Below are 8,565 nucleotides of genomic sequence, written 5' to 3'. Positions count from 1 at the left end.
TGTACCTACATTAGCAAAGATGGTCGCATAAAATGTGTCACAATGTATGAAATTCCTGCTTTTTATTAATACATACTTTGCGTATTTGTACTGTTATACATTGGTCTCAGTCTAAAAGAACACATTTGAGATTAGTTTAATGAAATGGTAGGTGCGAAGCGAATTAATTGTAGTTTTTTTTAATCGGCCTATTTTTAAAACCATAAGTGTGACCCATCAATAGTCACATTACAGTGAATATGTAACGAGAATAAGAGCGAATTTTTTCTTGAAAAATACAATAATTTTACACGAAATTACATTAAGCAAAGTACTAAATACTATTCAAGGTAATTTCAATTTCTTCTTTATTTGCTATTCACATTATACATATTTTGCATAAACACATCGAAATATCCAATTAGATGTTCTCTTCGGGAACTGCTGGAACAGATTTTATTTTGAATGAAGCAACTTTAATTTTTACATTGTTTTATAAAATCACTGTTTAAACAAATGTACATAAATAGAAATAATTTCAGCTGATGTTTCAAGTTATGTTAGATGTTGCTCCGACATGTTGATTTAGGGTGCACGCAGGAGCAGTGTCGTTAGTGGCTGTTGTCATTTCCATACACAACCAGCTAACCACACTGCCAACGCGGTCTACCCTGATTCTTCTTTGTTCTTCTATTTTTCCAGGGGTAAAATATTTCAGTCTTATTGAAGCCCTGAGTTTCTTGCCGAATCTTCGAAGTGTTGAAACTGCATTCCGAATCGATGTTAAATCATGACGATCTAAAAGCGCCGGCGATGATCTACTTATATTATAAAAACTTTGAATTTTTAATTGAAGTCTTCGACATTCATAGTACATTTTTTTTTAGTAAATCACCGTCTTCTCTGTGAAAAAATTAAGCATCTTCTCTTTTATCTATCTTATATCGTTTTTTTTTATATAAAACGACTAAAGTGGCGGATGAAAGGCGATTGCATGCAGCAGAGATGCGAATGTTACGATAGATGTGTGGAGTAACTAAAATGAATAGAATACGGAATGAATATGTTAGAGGAAGTCTTGAAAGTGGCACCTGTGACAGAGAAGCTGAGAAGTGCACGTTTGGCATGGTATGGACATGTGATGAGACGAAATGAAAATGAGGTTGGTGAGAGAGTGTTAACAACTATGAACGTGGAAGGATATATATAGACCTAAAAATAAATGGATGGATTGCGTGAAAGACGATATGTGTAAGAGGGGAGCGAGCGAAGAAATGGTATATGATAGAGGACTATGAAAACATGTTGCGCCGACCCCAGGTGACTGGGAGAAGGGCAGTAGAATGATGATGATATCGTTGATTTTTATTGAAAAATCTCATAGTGTATTAGATGTGAATTAGTTTCTAAAATACTCATTCAAACCAGGCATTCCATGTGGTGGAAGGTCCAGAGCCTCATGATGTTCACGTTGTTGTAAACGATACACACCTTGTTTCTTAAAATTAAGTATTATCAATTCATGGGAAACTTCATGAAAACTTAGCTCTTAGTCTTTTCTTTTTTGTGGAATCAGAAGCAAAAACTCCAAATGGTAGATAATGAACTCCTAACACAAAATTAATCAAAGTAATCTGCGTTGTTATAGATACATAATACATATACCCCTACATATAAGTATGTATGCGTGTAATTATAATTATTATAATTTGCGTAATTACTGATGGTAGGACCTCTTGTGAGTCCGCGCGGGTAGGTACCACCACTCTGCCTATTCCTGCCGTGAAGCAGTAATGCGTTTCGGTTTGAAGGGTGGGGCAGCCGTTGTAACTATCCTTGAGACCTTAGAACTTATATCTTAATATCAGATGTGTATGGGCTCCAGTAACTGTTGTTAAGTATACCAGGTGGGCTGTGAGCTCGTCCACCCATTTAAGCATTAAAAAAAAAGGCGCCTAAAACATATACAGCTATTCAGTTATATATATTTTAGTGCAGTAACACCCCGAAATAGCAGGACTTTTTAATTTTGAACACTGTTTGTGGATGTCCGAGTTGTAGGTCGTGTTGTGGCAGATTCACCGATCACCAATGTCGCTAGATGCAATGATGCATTCCAAATTGTATATAGGATATTATTTGCTCCCGTGTCATTACCACTTCGACCTCATTTAGTGGACGACAGCATTTACACTTCAATGTCTATAGCCTCCGATTCCAGTAAAGCATTAGTGCATGGCCATAGCAAATTTCCCTTTTTAGCCAATGAAAAGGAAGTATTTTGTATTATTTATATGTTCAGAAACTCTTTTTTTTTTCGAGCGACAGACAGTGTTTTATAGAGACGCTCCATTGATTGTCATAAATAAAGCGTACACGCACGGGTAGGTACTACTACTATCTCGCCCATTTCTGCCGTGAAGCAGTAATGCGTTTCGGTTTTAAGTGGGGCAGCCGTTGTACTATAAAATTGAGACTAGAACTCATGTATCAAGATGAGTGGCAGCAAAAAACCCATCTCAGACTGTTTCGCGTTCATTAGACCCTTTGCAGATCTTGTCGACCCATGGGGCCAATTTGGGAATCTCCGTTGTAGATGCATAGAGATATATAACCTATATGAATAGTACACATGTGACTTTGCAAATAAGTAACAATTGCCAAATACCATAAATGGTTGTTGGCACTACATCTGAAGCAGTCATTATTTCCATATTTTGGGTAGGTCGGTTATTAATGTACGTCTGCTCACAGATAAACGCACGTGTCAAGATCGTTTAGGGCATTTAATTTGTTTTGTCTATGAGTTCCGGTCACCAGGTGACCAGGTGGCACTAGATGACCCATTTGTACCTACATGTAATAATTGTAATTGACATTGTAAATAGGTACTTGTAATTATTGTTGGTGATCTCCACTGTATTCAACTGCGCGACTTATAATGTCTAAAGATAAACGATTTTACTAGGTTTTTATTGTATGCCTGAGCGGGTGGAACTTTCCAATTCGATCTTAAACTTCCTGTTTCCTAAGCTGGATTCAACTTCGAACATAGTTCTGAATCAAATGATAGAGAAGCAGAAAAAGAAGAGGCTTATTATTTATTGATTAGTTTTAAAAAGGTAGGCGATATTTTTCTGGTGTCTATTTTTTTTGTTTACCCTCTTATTAATAAACATACTTAATAAAGTATCAGCCAAAAACAGCATCCGCGTATCTGTACCTGAAAAGAAAAGACATTGTTTTTTACTTTTTATAAAAAAATTGTATTGTATATTTTTGAAATTTTCATGCCCTTCCTTGCCGTTGGCTCGACATCTCGAGATTTTAGGACATTCTTGTTCTCAGATCAATAGCTGATGTTTATTGTCGGTAGTTAAATGTAAATGGCAGTTTGCATTTCATAATATTAGCAAAGAAATCTGTGGTATAGCTTAGTCATAGGGCCCATTATTTCCCACAGACTTCAATTCGACAACAAGAGGCGTGCCGTTATTAAAGGTTTGATTGGAAGTAGCTTGCTGTTGTTTATTAATATCCTTAGATCAGAAGATGACAACACATGATTTTTGAGTTGACCAAAACTAATTGACACTTAATGTTTTTACTGTCGAAGAAATGTTAAAACCTAGGGGTGTGTCGTATGTAAAAGGATTCTCATAAGTGCATTTTTTTACTCAGGTAAGCTCACGGTACACCACGTCCATAGAGACTACAAAGTTTAATACATCCATCAGAAATCACAATTGCATTATATTAAGAGCTCCAGAGACACCGAAGGCTTGAAATCGGGAATCGGTGCCGCCATTGCCAAACCACCAGTTTACAACTACATACATGTTTGAACGACCGATATGTCATTTGACGTCACGTGCCCATTTACCACTTTCATTATAAGTCTGTTCGAGTAGAATTTTCGGAATGAATTTGTACTGATAAAAGTCATGACAAATGTCATGTCATGGATCGGAAACGCGACCCACTGAGAAGATCCGGCGAGAAACTCAGTGGGCTGTGTCTGTGGGTTAATTCGATCGTCGAGCCGTTCGTCGCAGGCGACGATTTCGACGAGGACGGTGACCGGTGCTTGAGGTACCTAAAAGCACCATTAATGGATCGGGAGGATCCGTAATGACGTGTTTTGGGCGACGTCGACCGTTTACCATTCGGTCTACAGGATCGTATATGTAATATGCGACCACTACGCAGCTATTGCCCCTATTTCTCCTGCAACTGTCCATAATTACCTTTAACCTTTACCTATAGTGAAAGCTATTCTTTGTTTTGAATACCATAATTTCCTACTCGTATTTCTTCGATTATTCTCTGTAGCATTGCCTAGCATTTCCAAAACAGGTAAACGTCTGGCAGGCGGCCGATCGTGACATGGTACGAAGTCAATCATGCTGTGTTACGATTTTCAAATTTTATAAATAATATATAGTGTAAGATCTAAGAAGCTTGGGTTGCTAATGAAAGTAGTAATACATAATTGAAATTGCACGAAAAAAAAATGCTGTATAGCTTTAACAAATACAGCCAAATAACCTTAACATTTTGGATAAATAATGTCAATTCATTCAGTTTCAGTGAATCGCAAAATATGGATAGACAAAATATAGAGATATCTAGAGATCTAACGCAAGTACGAATGAAGAATCTCAAAAGTCTAATTTATAATTATGCAATAATGAATATAATTGTATATTATAAATTATTTCAAACCTATTCCTTGAATTCCGTGTACATACTAGGCATGTACTTTTCTATCTGTGATTAGCTTATCAAATGGCCCAACCTTTTGCTCTTAATAAAATGATTTAATGTAATTTGTATCGTTCATAGGCAACTAATGTCTCCGTGCTATGTTACTGGAGAGTTATAGATAAGTTAAGATAAGGAATAAGTATCTTTTGGCTAGATCAGTGAAAATGCGTGTTTTATTCAGAGGCATTTTCTATCTTTAATATCAAGCAAATGCTTTAAGGTAATTAATTAATACTGTCGGTCATTTCTACGTTTGCAAAGCAATAACTCTGATAATTCATATAATTCATTTAAATCACTGCAACAGCGTGTGTCCTATGAGGATCAATTTATATGTGTAATCATATATCTTAATAGTATAGGTACATACATATAACTCTTACAAAATACTTTTTCGAATTCAAGAACTTACTTAATTCCTAAAACAGCACATGGTTCCTTCGTTCTGGCTTTTTGTGGCCATTTGATAAAATCATATTGTATTTATTTCGAAAGAAATAAAAAGAAACGGGTGTTGATTCTAATCAGAACATTCCCGTCATTCCTCAAAACACTTTGAGCATTTTATTTTGAATGTCATCAGAGATTTTCGAGATTTAAATCTAGTTCGTGAGGATAAGGTATGTAGTGTTAAAATAAAACAAAAGAAAAATAAAATATATTTTATTAACTTCAATAAAATGACGAATACATTTATTGGGCGCATGAGCTCACGGCTCACCTGGTGTTAGGTCAGCGGAGCTCATAAACACCGCCACGTGTATGTAGCTTAATAGCTCTCGTGAATAGTGCTCCTTATGAGAAATCAAGTGAGCCGAAATCCGATGAGATGACCAGCCACTAATGACATCTATTAACCACATACCGGGTTTTGCATCTGGCCGTATTAGTGCTGTCTTATATTGTTCTGGTGGTAGGGCTTCTTGTGAGTCCGCGCGGGTAGGTACCACTACCCTGCCTATTTCTGCCGTGAAGCAGTAATGCGTTTCGGTTTGAAGGGTGGGGCAGTCGTTGTAACTATACTTGAGAGCTTAGAACTTATATATCAAGGTGGGTGGCGCATTTACGTCCTAGATGTCTATGGGCTCCAGTAAATGTGAGCTCGTCCACCCATCTAAACAAAAAAAAAGTTCTATTGTGCTTGTGGTTAACGAAACTGGTTACTCATTAATTGGATTTTATTTAGAGCTCTGTTTTCAGAAATACACATGCAAAGTCTTAACTACTACACGATTGAAAGCTTTAGTAGACATTTAAATAAGCTAAAGTTTAAAGTGCAAAATAATTTGAGATACATTTGCGATATCAATTCAGAAGCCCAGGGCTTCTAGACCTGAAGCCGAGAACCTAATTAGTATCAGACTAGGCCATGTGCTTGCTATGTTACTTAGGAAGCCACACTCGCAATGCTACATGTTATAATCTTATATTGCAATAACTTGTCACCTGGTTTACGTATGTGTAATATTTCTATAGACTATTATTCAATGTTCAGTATGATCATAAAAAGTCTTGTTTTATGTGTGTTTCGAACTGCTACTGAGCCTTATGGCAACAGGTTTGAATTCAATTTTAAAGTATTTGCGTCAGTTTTGTAGGCACACTAATAAAAGTTAGTCAACTTATTATTATGGTATTGACCGATGTGACATTTCTTTATAGCACATTTAAAAAAAATCGGACAATTAGACGAGCTATCTATTAATGTTCAAAATTTAGTGATTGAATTGCAGACTCTACTAAAATGGAAAACAAATGTTTATTAAGTAATATTTTTCCCATATTTTCAAAATGATTCATTAATTAATTCATTCGTTCTTCATTTAATCTGTTTAAATACAAAACTGCAAATCCATGTGAAAGGGGATTTTTGTTTTAAATTTATCTGTATCTGAAATGACAGCCTTAAAGCATAAAAGCTGGTCTATGCTATCGTTAATTTCTTTCACTAATAAAAATAAAAATCGTGCGATTACATTAGGCACCGGCTTCATAAGCGGTAACTCAGTAAAATGTCCAAGGTCGAACGAGAATAGTTCGTACTATGCTTACTATGTATTAGCCGCAACATTGTTTGTTGCTATTTCAATTATATCGAGCTAAATATTTAGCTGTAACCAGCCTGTGGTTCAACAGCTGACAGCTTTCGAATCCGGCACACATGATATTTTCGGTCGGTACGGTGTTAAGAAGGCCTTCAATAGTTCACAGCTAATACAATGGTGATCGTATGCAGCGACTCACGACGTACCACCTATTCGACGATCACAGGAGCCCTTCGACATCTACATGAAAGCGACCTTTGAGACATGAGGTCGGAACCTTAATTGTGTACAGTCGTTGCCGCGCATATCAAACTAGAGCAGACGATTACTTCGCAACAGATATAAAGTACGAACTTTAGTACATTATACTACGTTAAACATATCATAGAAATACAAAACAATACTTCGATTTCACATCACACGAACTATATTTGTCTGACCCGGTTCGCGTTAATAGTCGTTAAAAATAAATACAGATATAATTACCTAAAAGCGCCTACTGCATTTTAATGTACACACTATATTTTTATCATCCAAAAGTCGTAACCCTTGAAGCGCCACGCGGATTGTTGACGTAGTACTTTTGATAATCTAATTTTATGATATTATGCTACTCGTATAGATCGTAATAATAAAAACTAGTAAATCCACAGAGCGTACGGCGTCGGATTCGAGAGAGCTGCCAGTAATTACGTTCGAAGGTTGAACGAGGGAACTGCGGCCGCAATGGCTTCCTATCATTACGCTTTGTGCAATAAACACTAGGCTACTTTATGAATTGTTTCGGAAACGAACCAATTTTTTTATAGCACACATCAAACTGCTCTCAATTTGACTATATGCTGTGTAATTCAGACGCACCATGGGATTAAATAAAACAAAAAAACAGTCACGTAGATAGAGCTATAATAAAACGAATCAAAATAAATCACAAAAGAAAACACAAAAAAGGTACAGAATACATCAAGTGATATAAAATAAAATAAGTTAACATAATTTAAAAGAAACATTACGAAACATAACAACTGAGAGATTCAATAAAAAAAAAACAAATAGAAAGTAACATTTTCAAACACAGTGCGTGATAAAATAACAGTTAAACTTGAAAGTATTTAATCCGATAAATTGAATGAAAAATCATTTGGTTCTGCTGCAGTTGAATTCTCAATGTAACGTTTTTCAACAGTAGCTGTAACACAATATCACACACAGATCGTTGGTGCAGCTTTAATTGCTGCCAATGTCGTGTGACACGAAACGAAAACGTGAATTGACTATGAGCATGATCACAAACATATCCGCGTTTCAATACTTTCAAATTTACATTCAAAAATACATAAAATACACAATAAATAACTGCAAACGTATCGCACATACGATGCCATAAAGTCACTTATGCAATTTTTGTAACGCTGAACTGAGTTTGAGAAAATACATTTTTTTATTTAGTTATTAGTATGACGAGAGAGATTTTTGCTTTTACTGATGATAAAGTTGTTTTAGTTTAAATATTATCAGTTTATTTTCTATAGCCTACCGGAACTATATAAGAATTATATAATAAGATGTTGAATTTTTCAACGCTTCTCCTGAAAAATTATATAATTTGCATAAGTGACGTTATCGCACCGTATATGCGATATGTAGTACAAAAACAAAAATAAGTAAAAATCTAAGCACGATTTAAAAAAAAAAGAAGCACTAAAAATAAGCTTTTTATACGTTATGAATAACACTTAAAAAAGAATTTAAAGTTCATAATATATTGGCGGTT

General features: G+C 35.5%; 1 non-coding gene across 1 annotated transcript; it reads right to left on the bottom strand.

The window, feature by feature from the left end:
* Positions 1-560: 560 nt before the first annotated feature.
* Positions 561-658, bottom strand: Mir34 (microRNA mir-34). The gene has a single exon (NR_107239.1). It is a non-coding gene; the product is annotated as a microRNA mir-34 (primary transcript).
* Positions 659-8,565: the final 7,907 nt, after the last annotated feature.

The sequence above is a fragment of the Bombyx mori genome, chromosome 25, assembly GCF_030269925.1.
Source record: "Bombyx mori chromosome 25, ASM3026992v2".
NCBI classification, from domain to species: Eukaryota; Metazoa; Arthropoda; class Insecta; order Lepidoptera; family Bombycidae; genus Bombyx; species Bombyx mori.
The sequence above is the reverse complement of the archived record's forward strand: the minus strand, read 5'-3'. Positions and strand labels throughout refer to the sequence as shown.